The sequence below is a fragment of the Amblyraja radiata genome, chromosome 6, assembly GCF_010909765.2.
Source record: "Amblyraja radiata isolate CabotCenter1 chromosome 6, sAmbRad1.1.pri, whole genome shotgun sequence".
NCBI classification, from domain to species: Eukaryota; Metazoa; Chordata; class Chondrichthyes; order Rajiformes; family Rajidae; genus Amblyraja; species Amblyraja radiata.
The window spans coordinates 30,261,991-30,284,725 of NC_045961.1; positions in this window are offsets into that span (position 1 = coordinate 30,261,991).

A 22,735-nucleotide genomic window follows, 5' to 3' on the forward strand; every position below is an offset into this window, starting at 1 on the left:
GTGGAGACGGAGGAGAGAGAGAAGGGACAGAGAGGGGGGTGGAATCACCCTGGTGTGGGGGTTGGGGTCCGATGGCAGCGCATCGCGGTCAGTGACTGTGGGACGCTCCCGCAGGTGGAGACGGAGGACAGAGAGAAGGGGAGAGAGAGAGGGGGGGAGAGAGAGGGGGGGGAGAGGAGGGGAAGAGAGAGGAGGGGAAGAGAGAGGTGGAGAGAGGAGGAGAGAGAAGAGGGGAGAGGGAAGGGAGAGAGAGAAGAGAGCGAGAGGGGTAGAGAGAGAAGAGAGAAGGGGGAGATGGGAGCGTGGGGTTCATTTTCTCACTTGGTGACTGGGCAATCTGAACCCAAGCACCAAGTTGAAAGTGGCCGAAGATGCGCATCGCTCGGGACAGCCCCCACTCTCCCATGGCCACCCTCCGCGGGCTGCGGGTCGGGTGGAGCGGAGGTTTGGGACAATGTTCATCCCTCCACAGTGATGTGATGGACGCGGGGGTCTGGACCAATCGCTGGGAAGTCCATTATTGGACTTTTCTGTTGAGCGGCAGTCAGTCCTTTGGCTTGTAGGCGACGCCGCCTTTCGAGTAGGTGGCGTTTCGACAGAGCGGCCATTTGGTAAGTTTGCTTTTAGGCGACGCAGCTTTTCGGTTTGTTGGCTTTTAGGCGTCCCACCCTGTCAGTTAGTTTGCATTTAGGCATCCCAACCTTTCGGTTAATAGGCTTTTCGTCTTCGGACCTCTCGTCCGTCGGCACCACGTCCGCACACGGCATCTGCCCACTCACCCAACCTGTCCAAGTCACCCTGCATCCTCATCGCATCATCCTCACAGTTCGCAATGCCACCCAGCTTTGTGCCATCTGCAAATTTGTTAATCTTACTTTTAATCCTTTCATCTAAATCATTGATGTATATTGTAAGTAGCTGCGATCTTGCACCGAGCCTTGCGGTACCCCACTAGTCACTGCCTGCCATTCTGAAAGGGACCCGTTAAGCCCTACTCTTTGTTTCTTGTCTGCCAACCAATTTACTATCCATGTCAGTACACTACCCCCAATACCATGTATTCTAATTTTGCCCACTAATCTCCAATGTGGGACCTTATCATTTAGGAGGGATCAGAAGTCTAAACATTCAGTATTCTGTCCAGTATAACATTCGCAGCAACCGGTATTTCCGACACCCTGTCTCAGTTTCTCTCTTTAAAATACTGGAATGTGTTTGATAATTGAAACCACAACGGTATCTTATTAGATAAAAGGAACACTTGCAGTTTCAGGAAAAACATTTTTCGCTGAGATTTTCTCTGCCGAGGCAAAAAGCTTGGAGGTATTGCATGAAATAAGGTTGCAAAACAAAAAACAAAAAGGCACGTTACGCAGTTTGAAAATAGTGAATGTTGACAGCCAGTATTACATATATATTACAAAGGTGATGATAGAATTGCCCCCTGTCTGCTTGTCACTTTATAACAGCAGGAATGGAGAAAACACACATGTGCAAAAGCTTTAAGGGCCTGTCCCACTAGGACGTCATTTTCGCGTCATTTACGCGTCACGACACGACGCGCGCATCGTAACGCACGCGTGATGCGCGCATGGTGTGCATTACGCGCGCATGGCACATGGTGGCGTAGGCAGTGACGCGCGGTAATGCGCGGCGCCCCAGGATTTGGGGATTCTCAAAATCCTCGCATGCCACCTGCGTGACCCGCAAATGACGCCCAAGTGGGACAGACTCTTAAGGCTATTCTTTCATTAAACACGATAGTGGTTAGAAGGCCCAATAAACCGCTTAATAAGTGTCGGCAGTAACTCATGGAAATATAGTGTCTTGAATTAAAAATTTCAGTTTGTTGAGTGGATTTCTGTGTTTTATGGCACAATTTGAAACTTCAGTAATTCATTCAGGCATTAGTGCATATTTCAAGAGCTTTTTATCTTACATCGATGAATATCAAAGACAGACTTTTTTGCAGAGTCTTTGATGCATCATTAACTATTTTATAATGTGTATCCTATAATTCCAAAGTGGTCTAACTTAAATTCAACAAAGTTTAATATAACTTCTTGTTCCCTTGAATGAGACAATTACCTGGCAGTGAACAAAGAGACATTTAATGTTTTGCCTGTGGATCCCTGCTGCATTAATCTATTGCACACAGGGCTGAAGGCACCATGTGCAATAAAATGAACAAACCACTGCAAAAAACTTTCTTCCATTGGCTCTGCTAATACAGAGCTAGCAATCAAATACTGGTAGGTTGCAGGTCTGGGATCCCAGTGGGAGGAAATTAGGCAGTTGGACAGACAGGGAATATTGGGCATTCAATCAAAGGCAATCAGGACTTCGAGTCCAGAAAGGGAAGGAGGTTGTGGATCAATGCACCACGGGTTTGGATAGAAGGACAGAGATGAGAGATCTACTTGGCTGATGTAAATGGGAGGTCAAAGATGTGGTCAGTTGGGGTTAGTGGGTGGAGGGGCCTTGAGGACACCAGCAGGAAGAAGCAAGGGGAAATGAACCAAGGAATAATTAAGAATCTTAACAGTCCTGCTCATAGAAAGATCTCAGCTCTAGATTCCTTGGATGCAGTTCAAGTCAAGTTGGTTCCCTTTGTCTTGTAGAGAACAGGGCCTCATTTGTCTTGTGTTTAAGAAGGAACTGCAGATGCTGGAAAATCGAAGGTACACAAAAATGCTGGAGAAACTCAGCGGGTGCAGCAGCATCTATGGAGTGAAGGAAATAGGCAACGTTTCGGGCCGAAACCCTTCTTCAGACTAATAGGGGGTGGCGGGGAGAAGGAAGGAAAAAGGAGGAGGAGGAGCCCGAGGGCTGCGGGATGGGAGGAGACAGCCCGAGGGCTGAAGAAGAGGACTGAGAGACAGCAAGGGCTAACAAAATTGGGAGAATTCAATGTGCTCATTTTTGTGCTCATTTGTCCTGTTACAGCCTGCTTGTTATGAATGGCCTGTGCAGGTTGCAGGTAATACAGGCACAAATCGATTTGTTTGCATTTGGCCTCAAAATGTGCATGCTCACCTTTATCTTTCACTGCTTTTGTCTTTTTCCATCTGTGTGAAGGAGCCAAACAAGGTTAACAACCCATCCAATGTTCATTAAGTAGTCAAGAAAATTCCTTTGTGCAGTGCTGAAAGTGCAAGTGTATGAGAAGGTGTAAGAGTGTCGCCCTGAGGATGCTAAAGGGTGAACACAATCCTCTCCTCATCAATGATGCTCCACAGAAATGCTTGAAAGCTTTGTTCAGGGAGTGAGTGGTGCAGAGGGAGTGCAGAGAAGGTTCACCAGACTGATTACTGGGATGTCAGGACTGTCTTATGAAGAAAGACTGGATAGACTTGGTTTATACTCTCTAGAATTTAGGAGATTGAGAGGGGATCTTATAGAAACTTATAAAATTCTTAAGGGGTTGGACAGGCTAGATGCAGGAAGATTGCTCCCGATGTTGGGGAAGTCCAGGACAAGGGGTCACAGCTTAAGGATAAGGGGGAAATCCTTTAAAACCGAGATGAGAAGAACTTTTTTCACACAGAGAGTGGTGAATCTCTGGAACTCTCTGCCACAGAGGGTAGTCGAGGCCAGTTCATTGGCTATATTTAAGAGGGAGTTAGATGTGGCCCTTGTGGCTAAGGGGATCAGAGGGTATCAGAGAGAAGGCAGGTACGGGATACTGAGTTGGATGATCAGCCATGATCATATTGAATGGCGGTGCAGGCTTGAAGGGCCGAATGGCCTACTCCTGCACCTAATTTCTATGTTTCTATGTTCCTAGACATCCATCACCAGCAATTTAACAATCAAAAAAGTGCATCAGTGTATTTACTTTCTTAGATGTCTGAGAACATTGCACCCTGGTGTAGTGACAATGAATTCATCTGAATCTAATCTGAATCAATAATGTCTAATTGCTTTATTGTCCTCTCTCATTAGAAAATAATCACAGTAAATTGTTTGCTTCTTTTACTTTAACTTTTAATATTTTTTCACCTCTTCTCTTTCAGCACCGTGTTGCTCTATCCTTATAGTTTAGAGATACAGCATGGAAACAGGCCCTTCGGTCCACCGAGTCCGCGCAGATCAGCGATCCCCATACACTAGCACTATCCTATTCACTAGAGACAATTTACAGAGGCCAATTAATCTACAAAACGGTGCGTCTTTGGCGTGTGAGAGGAAACTGGAGCACCCTGGGAAAACCGACGTGGTCACGGGGAGTACATACAAACTCCGTGCAGACAGCACCCGTAGTCAGGATCGAACCTAGGTCTCTGGAGCTCTAAGACAGCAACGCAACCGCTGTGCCCATGTCTTTTACAATTATTTCCCACTGTGCGGATTTCTTTCTCCAGAAAAAAATGTACCACTTTGCATATATTTATACTGAAGCTCATTTGCAAATTGCATGCCAATTCTTTTCCCACAGAGGTATTTCACATGTTTTCAGTTTTTTTCTCATTTAATTTAAGCAATATCCTTATAACAATATACAAGGATATCTTATAATCTGTGGACTCCACATCTGTGGAGTCTTTTAAGTTCCTGGGAACCATCATCTCCAAGGACATTAAGTGGGGGGCTACCATTGACTCTACAGTCAAAAAGGCACAACAGAGGATGTACTTCCTGCGGCAGCTGAGGAAGCACAATCTGCCACAGGCAATGATGGTCCAATTCTACACGGCCATCGTAGAGTCTGTTCTCACCTTCTCCATCATGGTCTGGTTTGGCTCAGCCACCAAGCACAACACATGGAGGCTGCAGCGAATCGTCCGATCAGCAGAGAAGGTTATTGGCTGCAACCTTCCCTCCATGTGCACTGCAAGGGCCAGGAAGCGAGCAGGCAAGATCATCTCTGACCCCTATCACCCTGGCCACAAACTCTTTGAATCACTTTCCTCTGGAAGGCGACTCCGGACTGTCAAAGCTTCCACAGCCAGACATAAAAACAGTTTTTATCCACAAGTAGTTGCTCTACTCAATAATCAAAACTCTGTACCCTCCCTTTGATCTGGTATTTTGTTGGTTCACATGCTTGATCAATGGTGTTTTATCATTAATGTTTTATTATTATTAATGTTTACTGTTTTCTGAGTCATTCGTAACTGTCACTGTATGTCATGTTGTTATTTGTGGGCAGAGCACCAAGGCAAATTCCTTGTATGTGAATACTTGGCCAATAAACTTACATACTTACTTAAATTATTGCTTGATATTAAATGTTCTTTGTACCTGTTGCAAATCTGTTCATTTTTTCTTTTAATTTATTATAATTAATGAAATCACAATTGTTAATTGTATCTGGTTGCATCAACAATATGATACAGTTTAACCAAAACTATAGCAACAAATGATACAGGCCAGTTGATGAGGCAATATTGTTACTCAAAGTCCACAAAGGAGCTATCAGGGCAGGTGATGAAAAGCTTGCTCCGAGAGGTAAATTTCAAGATAGAGGAGAGGGAGAGAGGGATGGAGAGATTTAGTGATGGAATTCCAGAATTCCAGAATTAGGAAAATCAGCAGCTGACCTTAACCTTAGGACTTCCATGTTTGTGTAAAAAATCCAAAATTGCTGTCAGTTCAGTAGAGAATCCAGAATTTAGATTTATTGCAGCCTTCAGGAATTGCTGGCAGTGGACGACCAGGAAGATCAAGCAACCACAACTGGGACAATGTAGATAGTTTGGAGATAAGATTACAAAGAGAACCATTTCAAGATCTTTCTGCTGGTTGAGAAAGAGCATGGAGGGAAGGATTATCATCGTCCGAACTATTTACAATATTATCTGGGACTTGGATAAACATTTACCAAAGGAAATATAACTATTCACACTCTTTTCTTTCCCTTTCTGTTTAGGTTGGCAAGTGTTACGGGCGAGGTGCCAATAGGACCAAATTATTTCCAGTTTCTATCTTCAGCCTGAAATTTATGGGTGAGATGTGAAGCAATGCCAATTCTCCACAGAACAGACAGCAATGTTAGAACTTCTACACAAACATGGAAGTCCTAATATTAAGGTCAGCTGCTAATTTTCCTAACTTCCCACCAATGTCCGACTACAAATAGGGACCAGTTTTGTAGGTAAGCTACAGACAACCCTAAGCCTTCTGCTGGGAATCAGTTTCAGGTTAGACCAGTGAATGCTGCTTGAATAGATATGTGATAGAAGTATATAAAATTATGAAAGGCATTGACAGGGTAGACAGTCAGAATCTTTTTCCCAGGGGGGAAATGGAAAATGGTAGTCGGCGTAGCATTAAGGCAAGACCCCCTATGTTTAAAGGAGATGTGTGGGACAGGTTATTTAGAATGAGAGTGGTGGGTCCCTGGAACGCGCTGCGAGGGTGATTATGGAAGCAGATATGATAAAGGAGTTTAAGAGGCATTTAGATAGGCTCGTGCATACAGTATGTAGGGAATGAAGGGATATGGATCACATGCAGGCAGAGATTAGTTTAACGGCATCATGTTCAGCGGAGACATTGTGGGCCAGTTTAGTTTAGAGATAGAGCGCGGAAATAGGCCATCCGGCCCACCAAGTCCGCGCCAACCAGCGATCCCTGCACATTAACGCTATCTTACACACACTAGGAACAATTTACACATGCACCAAGCCAATTAACTGACAAAGGTACACAAAAAAGCTGGAGAAACTCAGCGGGTGCAGCAGCATCTATGGAGCGTAGGAAAGGCAACGTTTCGGGCCGAAACCCTTCTTCAGAAAGGTTTCTTCTGAAGAAAGGTTTCTTCTGAAGAAGGGTTTCGGCCCGAAACGTTGCCTATTTCCTTCACTCCATAGATGCTGCTGCACCCGCTGAGTTTCTCCAGCTTTTTTGTGTACCTTCGATTTTCCAGCATCTGCAGTTCCTTCTTAAACAATTAACCGACAAACCTGTACATCTTATGTCTCTACTGTGAAATCTCCTCAAAGTACCCACTCATTGAAAAAGGTTCTCCTCTCTCCAACAGGAGATCTGTGAGACCCTCTCTCACTGCTCCGATTCAGTGATTCCAAAGTCTCTCCTGCTCTTTGCCCATGGTCTCAGCCAGACCCTCTATCACAGCCTCCAGCCCTTCCTCGGCACTTGTCCACCCCTCCCTTATCCTGTGTGGCCTCCAGCTCTATTTCCTTGTTTGGGCCCAGCCAGGATTTGTTGTATCTGCATTTCATTCATCGATTCTCCCATTGCACACTTTCAATCTGCGCTCTTCTACTTCCTGACATCCATCAGCCTGAAGAATGGGCACGACCTGAAATGTGGTCTGTCCATTTCTTCCCACAGAGGCTACCTGACTCTTTGAGTTCCACCACAGTTGGGTTTTTTTCACTCACAATTCCAGCATCTGCCATCTCTTCAATCTGCTTGTGTAGTCCCATTCCATTTTCTCGTCATTTTTTCCTCAAATATTTTGCCACTTTCCTTTTGAAAATTATTAATGAATCTGCTTTCACCGCCCTTTCAAGTAATTCATTCTAAGTTGTAATTCACTATGCAAAAATATTCTCAAATTGCCTTTGGTTCTTGTGCCAATTAACTTCAAGCTCAGTCCTTTGTCTATCTACCCTTCTGTCACTGGAAGTTGTTTCTTTTTTAATCATTCTATGAAAACCCTTCATGATTTTGAACAACTTGTTATTCATGCCTTCCTGCGATTGAAGGCTTTTTAAATTAAGCCGCATCAAAGTTATGGACCCGGAATGATATCTTGGCTTTAGTCTCGGCACATTTGATCTTCCGCCACTGAGATTCGTCAGATGAGCACTGAAGTGGCTATTGGTTGGTTGTCCTCCAAAACAACACAAGACAAAATAGGAATTTTACATTCAGTGGACAAATGAGTGATGTTAAAGGGAATGCTCCAATGGATTTATGGAAATTAAGAAACTGAGTTAGGTTTCAGGAGAAAATCATAATTTGGCTTACGATCTTCTTTTATTTCAAATTTGAATATGAAAGCATTTGATTCTCTTGCAATTTTTATCTTAGTGCTGAAAGACAGGCAGTCACAATGTAACGGGAGCTCCAGAAAATCAAAATATTTGCGATCCTGGAAAGGTGAAATAAAAGCAGAAAATGCTGGCAACACTCTGTATGTCAGGCCAGTGTATAAAGGCAATACACTGTTTACAAAGCTGTCTGGTTGATGGCTTGATGAGAGCAATTAGAGAGGGTGAAAGCCAAACAAAATAAGAGCATGTAAAATATGTAGCGAGCCAGTCATAGAACTATGAAGGTCTTGAATCATAGAGCTAAACAGCATGAGGTTACCCTCTGAGAGGTAACGTTGGGCAGCACGGTGGCACAGCGGTAGAGTTGCAGAAATGTACAGGTTTGTAGGTTAATTGGATTGGTATAAGTGTAAATTCTTCCTAGTGTGTGTAGGATAATGTTAATGTGCAGGGATCGCTGGTCGGCGCAGACTCGGTGCGCCAAAGGGCCTGTTTCTGCGCTGTATCTCTAAATTAAACTATAGGCATGGAAACAGTTCCTTCAGCTCAACTCGTCCATGCCAACCAACCAAGCTAGTCCTAGTTGCCTAGGCCTGGTGCAGAAAACCTCCAAAACTTCAATATCCATGGACCTGTCCAAGTGTCTTTTAAATGTTGTAATTATGTCTGTCTCCACGTTGAGTATGGCTTTTACGGAGGGCTTAGTTGCCCTTTTAATTACGGCTCAGATAGGAGCAGGCACAAAATAAAACATGTGTAGGAAGGAACTGCAGATGCTAGTTTATACCGAAGATAGACACAAAATGCTGGAGTAACTTAGCAGGTCAGGCAGCAACTCCAGAGAAAAATAATAGGTGACGTTTCGGGTTGGAACCCTTCCTCAGACCAGTCTGAAGAAGGGACTGACCCGAAATGTCAACTATTTTTCTACAAAATAAAACATCTCATTGAACACTGGTGAGTTTCTTGAACAAGATGGTTTATTCAAGGACTTAATAATATGCACTGGGAACACTCTGAGACAACCCAAAGCATTTCAAAGATTCACAGCACCCGCAGCATTTTTATATTCTCACAACATAATGGTTACAGTGATTCTACATGTTTGAAATAATTCATTATTGATCAATGTCTCTGTAGCCATTCCGTTTTGTATTTCCCCAGTTATATTTAACCTTATGTTCCTTGTTATTTATAAAACCACTCTCCCATTTGTCTAACAAATGGGTGGCTATAAAAGTCATTACTCCCTTGTCAGTTTATTGTTCTCAGCTTATTTTACAAACCCCAATAATCATTTTAACTTGAGCTAGCTATGGTGTGGAACCATGATAAATAGTAAGATTAAACGAGAACTTACCAGTTTGAAGTTTGATCTTTATTTTATGAGGAGTTACGTCGAGGGACTACGTGAAGAAGGCCGTCCAGGCGCACGCACGTCAAACTTCAAAGCAGCGGTGTGAAATCACAGATGATATATACCGAAGCATAATAGTAAGCTACGTGATACAAAACTTAACTTACCTTTGATCTTTATTAGGGAGGGAGCGGAGGGCATGTAGTCCTTCGACGTAACTCCTCATAAAATAAAGATCAAACTTCAAACTGGTAAGTTCTCGTTTAATCTTACTATTTTACTTTGGAGTCACGTGAGTGACTGCGTGAAGATTTTAAAGCTTCTGTGATTTCAGGCCGTAGATTCAATTCCGGCATATCACTGCATTTTGATTGACTCTATGAGTGAAAAACAGTCAATAACATGCAACCATAACATTTGTTAATCAGTTAATGGTTTGTTTTATGATAAACATTATGTGACCCATTTTAATCACTGGGAACATTTAATACTGAATCCAAAACAGTACCACCAAATACTCCAGGGTCTGCAATTTCTTTGTGGTAATACTTGTAAAACATCCTTTCATTTGCCCATCCTGCAGCCGCGAAGATATGGTCTATTGGAACGTTCAAATCCTTGGCCGCCGATGTTGCCACATATGGAATAAGATTAACATTTGTCAGTATCAGTTCCTGAATCCAATAGCACCTTCTTCAGCCATCTTGAAATTGTTTGTGTTGTCACTTTTTTGTGTGGTTATTTATGGCTGATAAATAATGCGGATTCTACACCTCTAAGGTGCTTGGTGGTCTCAATGTAGTGTTTCAAATATGTAACTACACATAGTCTTTGATCTGTAGGATATTCTGAAAACCAATTTACACCCCGAGACTCCTGGTCTGCTCTGTTTTAGCTGGTCATAGACATAGAATGTAATTTCCTCTGCTGCCATTCCCATTCTGTTTAACCATATAACCATATAACCATATAACAATTACAGCACGGAAACAGGCCATCTCGACCCTTCTAGTCCGTGCCGAACACATAATCTCCCCTAGTCCCATATACCTGCGCTCAGACCATAACCCCCCATTCCTTTCCCATCCATATAACTATCCAGTTTACTCGTAACTTGTGTAAAGTTTGTACTTTTTGGACTGAGACTAAAGCCATTAACATGACTACTTTCATAGTGATTTCGTCTAAAGACAAATTTGAGATTGGACCCCAATCCCTAAGTAGTGTGAGTACATCCCTCACATTCCAGATTTCCATATATCTCGGTCTGGGAGGTTTAGCATTAAAGATGCCCTTCATGTATCTACAAATCAAGAGGTGTGATCCTAGAACTTGTTGTTCAGATGCTCTCGATAAATATGCAGAGAGGGCACTCCTTCCAGTGTTGATCGCACTATAACTTAAATTAGCATCAAAATGTAATGTTGACAAGAATTCTACAACATCTGACGTGTCTGCAGTGTGGTAAGAAATATTTTGTGTTGAACAAAACTGCTCCCATTTCTTAATGTAAGAGATGTACTGCTTCTGGGTACTATCCCTCCAGGATCCTGTAATTACATCCATACTGTGATCTGTTAGTGTTCTTCCAACATATGGCTTTTTTGATCATGTAAAGGATGAAAATCACCAGTTACAGGGTGCACGAGTAGGGTTTCTTGTCTTGAGACATGCATTATAGGTTCTGTCATCATTTTTTTAATACTAGTGGATACCATGGTTGTGTGGCCATCTGGAACCGCCAACAATCCTGAAGCATTATCTTGTTTGATCTTCTGTAGACGCTACTGATCAGACAAAAGGGAGGAAATGCATATAAAAACATTCCACCCCAATTTAACGTAAACGCATCTACCCCTGTTGCACCTAGGTCTGGTTCCCACGAAACATATTGAGGGAACTGGTGGTTCAATCTGGATGCAAACAAGTCAATTTCTGGTTTCCCAAATGTTTTCACAATCTTATGGAAAATGTCACGATTTAACATCCATTCTGTATTGTCATTTAATTTGCATGACCTAGTGTCTGCAATTATATTAAATTTACCTGGTAGGTAAATTACAGAAACCAAATGTCTCTCTTAATGCACCAGTGCCAATTCATATTTGCTAATCTGTCAAATGATTCTGACTTGATTCCACCCATATGATTGACATATGCTACTGCCGTAGTGTTGTCAATCTGAACCTTGTACATGCAAATTTTATACCTTGCGGCAAAAGGCTTTAAGCCCATGAAATACACTTAGTAATTCATATCATTCCCAGAAGGTTGTGAAGAGGATTATGTGAGAGCATTTGGGTTTGGAGTGACCTTTCCGTGATCATGTTCTATCCTGGGAGACAGTTACACCTATTAGCTAGTCTGCCTCTCATTCACTATGAATGAATGTTACAATGTCTAGTCAAATTCCCACCCACTCTTTTAAAGCACGATTCAATAAACAGATTCCTTTTAAACGTTGAACATTAATTATTAGACTTTGAAATCAAACAATTTAAAACCAAACATATCTGGTGTCTAGCTGACCAAATTACATCATCAGTGCATTTTGTTAGGTTTCAATATTTTAACTAAACTTCCTGAAGGGAATCCAAATCTAAAATAAGCAATGAATATTACATCTCATACAAATTCTTTCATAATTAAGTATGCATGATATACAAAATCCTTTAATGCTTTAATGTTTTTGATTTGAATTGGGATTGTTTGTATTAAGATTGATGCAGGATCATGCTCAAACAAATTAAATGATGAACAACGCGATCAACAAAAAGCAGCTTAGGCGAAGTATTGAAATTAAAGTCCCTACAATAACTCAACAGCAAAAGGACTATCATAGAAAGCTGAACATATCAAAAGTGCTAATAACTAAGTCTGAGCATAATATAGTCAATATTCCTAAACACTCCTTCCTTAAATATACAAAGACCAAAGCATCATTTAGCAACTGAATGAACACAATCAATGGAGCTGAACTGTTGGGAGGAAGTAAATCCTCAGTGTTAGGTGCTATTTTTCCAGCGTATTTAGAGGAATTAGAGAGCAAATTGCGAGACACAGACATTCATTATAAAGGAGTTAACGGGTGCCGTGGGGACTGGTAGAAATGGAATAATTTAAGAAATGTCGATGCGATGGTGGGATTGGCAGAGTGTACAATATTCCTGGATGAGTGAATTATGATAAGGTAGTTTTCTCAATCACATAAACCAAGCAATCTTTTGGTTAATCTGTCAACTTTCTTAAACACTATGCCAGCCATGCCTTGAATTTTAGTATTATGCCAATTATTTTATGTAGTTTTCTCCATGCTCAATTCCATCTGGCTCTTTTATTAACTGCCTGAAACATGATTTCAAGAATATATCTGGTATCTGACACATTTATTGACTGCCATTATTCCAGTTGTACAGTTTAGATCGATGTGTTAGTCTATAAGGATTAGACATTTTTAGCAGCTCTTTGACATCATAAACCAGCATCTTTAATACCCAATTTATTCTAATGGAGATAAAAATTAAAGTAGCCTTAGGCATAATTGTAATGTTTAATCACAAGGCTGAATGCTAGTTCAATTTTATTCTTTAGATTACTGCCTGAAAGTTGATTCGTTGTGCCCATTTTTATGTGTTAAATGCACAAAAGCAGATTGCTCACATTTGAACATGTTGCGCCCATTTCCATTGTAAGCTTTACCTACTGAGAAAATGGATCAGCCAATTCTGAAAAATACTTCCCTGAATGCACATGGCACTGTTCCTGCGTGTGTAGACAACACCTGTAGATACTCATTACTGTACCTTATCCCTGGCTAAAACGGATGCAAAAAATGTGCCACCTAAGGCATGCATTTTTCACTCATTGTCTAACCAGGAGCAAAGCCTTCACCATGTTATTACTATATATAAATCACAGTGTTCCTGCTGGAATACTTATCTTTTGCACTCTCATTTGGCCACCTGATTGATTGCCAATCTGCTTGTGCAGCAGGAAAATTCAGTATAACTGACTGACAACAGCAGCTTTTCATTGCAGAGTTCACATCTCTGACCTTGGCCTGCAATATGAACCTGTCTTGCAGGAGTTGGTGCTACTTAGACTATGGGAATTGATGTAACGGTGCAATTGCTGGGAGCATGGATGTACAGGGAAAGGATAGCAGCGGGGCAATGAACAGGCACAGAAAGTCCCCTATTCTACATTTTGCCTTCTCTGCATAGTAACTGCAGTACAGTTGCAAAGGCTACCAGAGATAGCACGTTTTAAGGCACCAACATGCCTCTCAGCAGACAAGGTGACAATGACATAGCAGCTGCAGGCTCCACATACTGCTGCCATTGGGAATAGATCTGAGAGAATTTAACATACTAAGATGGGAAAAAATATGCAAGTAATTAAATAAATCCCACCAAGTTAGCCATTTCTATTTTGCAGTTCGTCCAGTTGAACGTTACAACCAAGCACTGCATTTATTTTGTCCATCAAACTAAATGTAACCCCAAGATATTTGTTCAGGATATATTTAGTTTTGCTATGGCAACATTGTCGCAGCTCTTAAATATTGAACTCAATTTTAATAAATACTTTCATATTCCTAAAAAACATGAGTTACAAAATCGCTGGATATATTTATTGGCTTCATGGTTAATAATAAGAACTATTTTGTTCTGTAACTGCAAAATCCTTACTTGACTTAAATCTCCAGTGAAGGAATTTTCAACAATAGAAAGATCAATAATATTTGAAAGTGAGCTTCTTCCCTATGGGATTGTAACCTCTATGTTTAGAATAAATACTACCGCATTATGTCTGCATGCTAACTTTATTTTATGATCCTTAACATCCCTTATTATTCTTCATATACCACCACAGTAAAGATTTTAAAAAAGTGTTGGTGAACACAAGTCACAGAACATAAAATAACCTAGAAATTGCACTGGTCCAGAAGAACTGTGTAAAAGCAGTGATGCATAGATTGTAAGAGCAATTAAATTGTAATAAGCATTTATATAACATTGTTTCAGCTATAATTTGAGTACTGTGCCCAGTTCTGCTCACCACAATTTAGGAAAAGGCTTATAGAAAGAATGGAGGAGATTTGGAGTCATAAAGTCTTACACACCGAAGCATATCCAGATAGAGAGTTGATTGGCAAAAGAAACGAAGATGGACTGAGGCAAAACTCTGCTCTCTTTCATGCTGTGAGAGGGTGGGGTCTGGAATACACTGTCAGAGCAGAAGATTGCTGCTTTGGATTGATTGGGGAGGCTAACAAAGTGGGGGTGGGGGGTCTTGGGAGGCTGAACATAACTACGAGAAGCAGTCTTACGTTGGAACCAGGCAGAGAGGCAAAGGAAGGTACACAAAATTGCTGGGGAAACTCAGCGGGTGCAGCAGCATCTATGGAGCGAAGGAAATAGGCGACGTTTTGGGCCGAAACCCTTCTTCAGACAGAGAGGCAAAGGAACTGAGGACATTTGGAGAGGTGTAGGGATGGGCCCAGTTGGAGAAGGGATGAGAGGATCTCAGCACATTAGAAGCAGACAGGGAACAATTGGAAGTGATCACGAAGAAAAATAATTTAAAGGGAACAACTGGAAAAAAGGGTGGCACCGTGGGCAGTGGTAGAGTTGCTGCCTAATGCCCCTGTCCCACCTAGGATACCTGAACGGAAACCTCTGGAGATTTTGCGCCCCACCCAAGGTTTCCGTGCGGTTCACGGAGGTTTTTGTCAGTCTCCCTACCTGCTTCCACTACCTGCAACCCCCGGCAACCACCTGCAACCTCCAGGAACCGCACGGAAACCTTGGGTGGGACGCAAAGTCTCCAGAGTGCTTACAGCGGCAGAGCCCTGGGTTCGATCCCGACTACGGGTGCTGTCTGTATGGAGTTTGTATGTTCTCCCCGTGACCACGTGGGTTTTCTCCGGGTACTTCGGTTTCCTCCTGCACAGTTACAGGAAGAACATACAAACTCCATACAGACAGCACCCCTAGTCAGGATCAAACACAGGGCTCTGTGGCTGTAAGGCAAAAACTCTACCACTGCGCCACTGTGCTGCCCCCAGAAATAAAGAAGATTCTTGCCAAACTGTTTTGGCTTTAGGGGAGACCCATTGTACATGTTTAATCTTTCTAATCAGAGCATGAATCATGTAGTGTTAATTGCTATTTGGAAGTACATTATTTAGTTTTAGAAACGGTGTTAGCTTCAATATTTTTAATGCCACCAGATTAAGATGCTGCATCACTTTAGTTAATTGCTGAATGAGATCATTTTATCAGGTTTCTTTGGCTTCACTGGTTAACAAGGAACTGCCTACAACATTGAGTATTTTTGCCTTCTCCTATGATATTACTGTCTGTTAACCTGTCAAATAATAATCAAGAACATTAAAATGCAGGAAGTGGAAGTGGGAGAGGGAGAGAGAGAGGGGGAGAGGGTGAGAGAGACGGGGACTGACTAGTTTGGAGCTGGCCCAAGCTCGATGGCCTCAATGGGACCAGTGTACATGGGCATCTTGGGGGGGGTTGGTTTAAACTTTTTCTAATCTCTTACCTCGACAGAGATGTGATTTCTTTGCATATCATATCTCCGTCCGCACTGCGGCCTAAGATCGAGGAGTTGGCGGCCTTTGCTGGAGACTGATTTTTGAGAGCTCCACCGCGGGGAGCCTACGCGACTTTAACATCGCGGAGCCCGCGATCCCTTTGCCAGGGATCGACCTCGGAGCTCTAACCGTTGGTCTTTGCGGACTTAACATCACGGTGCTCATGGTCTCTGGTCAGAGACCGATTTCGGGAACTCCAAGCCACAGGAGCTTCGACTCACCCGACACGGGAGCTTTGATCGCCCCGACACGGGAGCTTTGATCGACACAACGGATGGTTCGACTGCCCCGACTGCGTGAGAATAAAGAGGAAGAAGATTGGACTTTATTGCCTTCCATCACAGTGAGGAATGTAGGGAATCCGCTGTGGTGGATGTTTATGTTAACTTTTATGTAGTTGTGTGTCTTGTTGCTTTTTTATTGTATGGCTGTATGGTAATTCACATAACACTGTACCGTAAATGGTACATGTGACAATAAAAGACCGTTGAAACATTTGACCTTTGAAATTTACCAAAATAACTATAACAACTCTTCTTTCCAAACAATGACTGTTATATCTAATAAGCATCGCTTCAGGAGATCCCAGAATGTTTTGTCAACAACATAACGGTTTTGAAGTTTGGTCATTAATACAGGGAATGTGAATGTCAGTTGATGCACAGCAAGGTCCGACAAACCAACAATGTAACCCCAGTTAGATCATCTGTTTAGTTGGCCTTGATTGAAGAATAAATAATGACCAGTCTACAGCAGGCCTACTGTTCTTGGACATCTGCACCATCAATATTAGCGAACAAACATTTTGAATGTACCTCCCACAGTGCAGCACACTTTGAACTTTTGTTCACGACCTAATATCTAATTATCCTGCCTTGAACATACATCTGAATTAGGAGCAGCAGGAAGTCCCTTGGTTTTCAGCAGTCTGCTTTGCTGTTTCTTTAATTCGGCGGTGGTCTTTCATCCCTTGCTTATTAATTATCTCTGACTTAAAAATATGTAATAGTTCTATGTCCACTGACCTTTGTGTGCCCTGCCTTGATTGGGTTTTGGATAGTGCTCCTGAGTTCTCCATTTACTTGCAAGAGGAAACACTATCTCCATGTCCTACATGATGTGGGGAAACTTCCAGTTCCCTGGGTGACCACACCTGTGACAGGTGTGCCCAGCTGCAGCTCATGGCCGACCCTGCTACAGAACGAGACCATCCAGGATGCTGAGAGCATCAGAGGTAGGACTTTTAGTGAGGCTGTCACACCTAAGGTGCAGGCTGCAGGCTGTTGGATGACCATCAGGAAAGGTAAAGGAAGGAGACAGACAGTGCAAGGCCTCTCTGTGGCCATCTATATTACTAAAAGCTTGATCGTGACCACTTCCTGTCATTCTGTATATTGATTTTAGAAAAAACGCTGCCACTTACGGCTGTGATATGGGACTATAAAACCCGGAAGTGTTGAGTGCCTCAGTCAGTCGCTGCAAGATGGGGGAGCGAGAGGATCACATCTCTTAGTCTGAGCTGTGAATAACACTGAACACATGTCTACTAAACTGTGAGTGGTTTTACTGACCTGTCAGTGCCCTTATGTGGTTTGGAAATGCTAAAGCTGTGTTGCCTTTGGTTTGGAAATGCTAAAGCTGTGTTGCCTTTGGTTTGGAAATGCTAAAGGGCTGGTCCCACGAGTTTGGTGGCCTTGCACCCTGCTTGAAGTGATAAGAAACTGCACTTGAATTTGGTTGCGTTCCACCCTGCTTGAAATGGGATTTCAAGGAATAGCCGTGAGTCAACTGCCAGCCCACCAGCCGTATGTGAGTGAGCTGCCAGCACAACAGGCTTGAGTGACTGAGCCGCCAGCCCAATAATCCATTCAGCCCACAATGTCCATACTAGCCCTCTGGGAACCGGTCCCTTCAGCCCACAACACCCATACTAGCGCTCCAGAAAGCCTCCCCGCTGGCCACCATTATTGGAATTGGTGGAGAGGTGGAATATTGCGTTGGGGGACCAGCCCTCCTGTGTGATGCTGGGACCCAACGGGTCCCGCTTCATCTAGTTCCCCTTAGTAACAAGTCTACATCTTTAGATACTGTTGAGGAAGGGAAGGGGGGGGGGGGGGGTACCCTCCCTGCAGGTCGACATCCTTCCTTTGTTCTATCCCAATTCTGGTGAAGGTTCTTTGACTTGAAACATTAGCTCTGCTTCTGTTCTTGCATCGGTGGCTTGACATGCTGAGTATCTCCAGAATTTTATGTTTTTATTTTAGTTCTTCAATATTTATACTTTTTTTCTTATTTTCACTGGACCATTATGTCCTTATTATAAGGAGGGAGTGAAATTAAGTCCACGGAAGGTGAGAGTTGATGTAACGCATAATTCTCATAATTAATTACTATTTGCAAATTACTGTTACTTATTCATCTGAGGAAATGTTTAAATGCGAAGCATAATTGACAGGAAATAACTTACTAAAGTGCGAACCACTGCATCTCTTCCTAGACTGGAAAAGTACATAAATGAGAATATGTAAATAATATGCAGAGAATATGCAGGAAAAATGTTCGCAATGTTGGGCGAGTCCAGAACCAGGGGCCACAGTCTGAGAATAAAGGGGAGGCCATTTAAGACAATGGAGGCCAAATCACTGGATGGATTTAAGAGAGAGTTAGATAGAGCTCTAGGGGCTAGTGGACTCAAGGGATATGGGGAGAAGGCAGGTACGGGTTATTGATTGGGGACAATCAACCATGATCACAATGAATGGCGGTGCTGGCTCGAAGGGCCTAATGACCTGCTCCTGCACCTATTTTCTATGTTTCTATGTTTCTACATTGTGCTTTTCATATCTCAGCAATTCTCATTATAACACAGCCTGCATTGTATGAACAGATAATCGACATACAGCCTCCAAATTGCAAGTAAATTGAGTATAAGACAAAGTCATTGATGTTCAGTCTGAGAATTAGATCAAACTATGCACACATATTATTAATATAGCAACAAAAATAGCTTGAAAAAAATGTTTCTGAAAAAAGTTTGCTGGTTTGTCTCACCTTAATATGTACCTTCAATTCAGCAAGCTATGATGCAAAACTTATAATAGTACAAATTTCTGCTTGTAAGCTTCCATTAAAAATTATCATTGATATCTTGTAAAGTTTTGGAATTCCTTTTATTGCAATAGTATATTTCAATATTTTTTGATTCTCTTCAAGAAATAACATAATTACTACTAATAATAATAATAATAATAATATATCTTTTATTGTCATTGCACGTCAGTGCAACGAGATTTAGTGTGCAGCTCCACTGATGTCCAGGAAAGGTAAATAAATACAATACATAAATAAACAAGCTGAATTGATTGACGTGACCATCTGAGGGAGACTGTCCAAAGGGGGTGGGTGGGGGGGCACTCATTAGGGCCGGTTCAGAGCCGCTATAGCTCTTGGGATGAAACTGTTCCTGAGTCTGGAGGTTCGGGCGTAGAAGGCCTTGTAACGTCTGCCGGAGGGAAGTAGTTGAAACAGACCGTGGCAGGGGTGTGATGAGTCCTTATGGATGCTGAGGGCCTTCCTGAGGCACCGCGTGTGGTAGATGCCCTCCAAGGCTGGTAGCTCTGTCCCGATGATCCTCTGCGCTCTGTTGACGACGCGCTGAAGAGCTCTCCTGAACAGTACATCAGTAATTTTAATCATTTTTTACATCATTAAAGTGTTTCCATGCCAAATATCATTCTGCTGTGAGAGCAGTTGCTAAAGGGCCTGTCCCACGAGTATGTGCCCTGCATGCGGCAAGCACGACCAAGCCGGAAGCGGGGGCCGCGCGGAGGTCGAGTGAGTGACGTGAAGTTCGAGCGAAGTCCGTCGGGCGTGCGCAGCGTCAAGAAGCTGCGTACGGCGTCAAGACGCTACGTATGCCCATCGAGGCGGTGCTTATGGCATCAAGGCGGCTGCGGGCTGGCAGGCCGTTGCCGCACGGAATTTTTGAACACGGTCAGTTTTTCGGAGTCCCGCACGATGTTGGGACCAGCTCCGCACAACTCCACATGGCTCCGGCGATCGAAGTGGGACCGGCCCCGCGAGGCCGTACGGCTCAAGCGACCACGTTAGGTCGCGTTTGCCGCATGGAGTCGCATGCTCGTGGGACAGGCCCTTTAATGGACAAAGGTAGACAACAATGCTGGAGAAACTCAGCGGGTGAGGCAGCATCTATGGAGCGAAGGAAATAGGTGACGTTTCGGGCCGAAACCCTTCTTCAGACAGAAGAAGTGTTTCGGCCAGAAACGCTGTACGTTCTCCATGTAACTGCGTGTGTTTCCTCTAGGTTTTCCGGTTACCTCCCACATCCCGAAGATGTGGATGAGAAAGTGGGATGACATAGAAACAGTGAGAATGGGAGATAGATGGTCAGCTTGGACTTGGTTGGATGAAGGACCTGTTTCGATGCTGTATTTCCAAACCATAGTAAAACTGATATCCAGGAATAAGTTATTTCTGCAAAATTTAATTTAGTCCACTCACAAACTGACGAACATTAAAAGTATTTCAATACCACAAAATTGATCATATTTGATTCTCAAAAATATTTGTCAGAAATGCAATAAGGCAAAAAATCCAGACTGCCCTTTCCATGCCTAATTTGGATTGCACATAAATTGAATGAAAGGTTAGGTGAGGACATCCTATAGGCAGCACGGTGACATAGCAGTAGAGCTACTGCCTTACAACACTTGTCTTTATGTAGTTTGTAGGTTTTCCCCATGACCTGCGTGGATTTTCTCCGAGATCTTCGGTTTCCTCCCACACTCCAAAGACGTACAGGTTTGTAGGTAAATTGGCTTGGTATAAATGTAAAATTGTCCCTAGTAAGTATAGGATAGTGTTAATGTGCGAGGATCGCTGGTTGGCATGCACCAGGTGGGCCAAAGGTTCTGTTTCCGCGCTGTTTCTCTAAACTAAACTAGACTACAGCGCTCAGATTAATCCTGAGAAGTGTGCCTCAGAATCAATTAGGTACCATTCAGCATTGTTTATGTTCGTCTGCAGCTGTTCATGCTCCAGAATATCTACCTTGATTTTATAAAATGCTTTAAAACCATCATTGTGAAAACATGACATGCTGTGTTCTTGGTAACAAGATTAAATAGTGCAAATCAAATTGATTTTTGAAAAAAAACATATTTAATCCGATGCTTCATTTATAGTCATGATGTTTTACAACTTTTGGGATCTAGGTTTATGTCTTTTTTTCTTGGTGTCGATGAGCGAAGAGCCTTTTAGCTTTCTGGCAAGATCCCTACGGGTGTTGTCTACAATGACTGCAAGAGGACTGTACTTTATTAAATATGGATCACATGTTATGATGTTATGAGTGCAAAGATAGCAGAAACTACTTTTAAGTCTTCAATGTCATGACTTGCCATTAGTAAACTACTTTGCAATGTTACGACAAAGCCCATTGAAGTGTTTTGGTTATAGCACCACCTGGTGTGAATATTTTATGTTTGAATATTTTTATTTTAAATTACTTTTTAAGTGTAGAGGGTTTTAAATAATTTTGAATCAAATAATCCTGGAACTGAAATGAAGACTGATATTCTCCAGGTATTTACATCAGCCACCATGTTCTTGTTTCTTTCTTTACTCTCAGCCCCCTGCTCTGCTCCTATATCGTACTTTTGTCGTCCTGTCAAATTCTGCTGTCTTAACACTTGTTGGTTCCTTTCTCAGTCTTGCAAGCTATTCGGATAAGCTTTATGTTTTGAATGCTGTAGGCAATCTAGGTGGAAATTGTGAGCAGATTTGTGTGTTTTTCACTCTTGAGTTTCGAGAGCTCGCAGTCTCGGGTAGAGACCGTAAATTTCGGGAGCTCCAACGACGCAGAAGTTTCGACCAGCTCCGACCCGGGGCCCAATAGCCGGCACGGGAGAGCTAAGATCCCCCCCCCCCCCCCTCCCCGATGCAGGAGCTTGATCGCCCTGATGAGGAGGGCTCGACCGACGGCTACGGGAGTAAGATCGCCCCGTCAACGGAAGGCTCGAGGCCCTCGACTGTGGGAGCACAAAGATGAGAAGAGATTGAACTTTTTTTTCGCCTTCCATCACAGTGAGGAATGTGGAGGAGTCACTGTCGTGGATGTTTATGTTAAAATGTATTTGTGTATTCTGTTGCTTTTTATTTGTATAAGTGACTTGGCAAATGAAATTCCTCGTATGTTGCTAATAAAGTAGTATTGTATTGTATTGTATTGAAGTCTCACAGGTGTCCTCTGTCTTAACAACAAAGAAGCCCATTAGATATTTCTACATGTAGTTGAATATGGGAATAGAACGGGCAGTGGTGATGAATTAAGAAGATAATTTATAAATGGAAATTTAAAACAGTTTACTTTGCTGTCAACAATGATACTAGAATGACAAGTGTTGCCAAATGAAATCAAGACCTTCGTGTTGTCCATAAAGATCTAATGATTAGTAACTAAATTAGAGATATGCCATGAACATTTATGCCTCTCCCTTTTTGAGAACGACTGAGAATGGGAAGTATGAATGTGGGAGAATATGTTAAGATAGGATTTGAAAGAATCAGAAATTCAGTATGTTGAACATGAACATAAGGCATAACCAGAAAGCAATGTGTGGTAAATAAAACGTGTCAGCAGGCTATATTAAAGACAGATGGTTTGTCACAAAGTAAATTTCTAGAAGTCTCAGAAGTGAGGAAACATCCTTCAATTTGGTAGCCTAAAGTGGTCAATTTAATGTGTTTTGGGTCAGAACTGTCTGAACTGTGATTGAT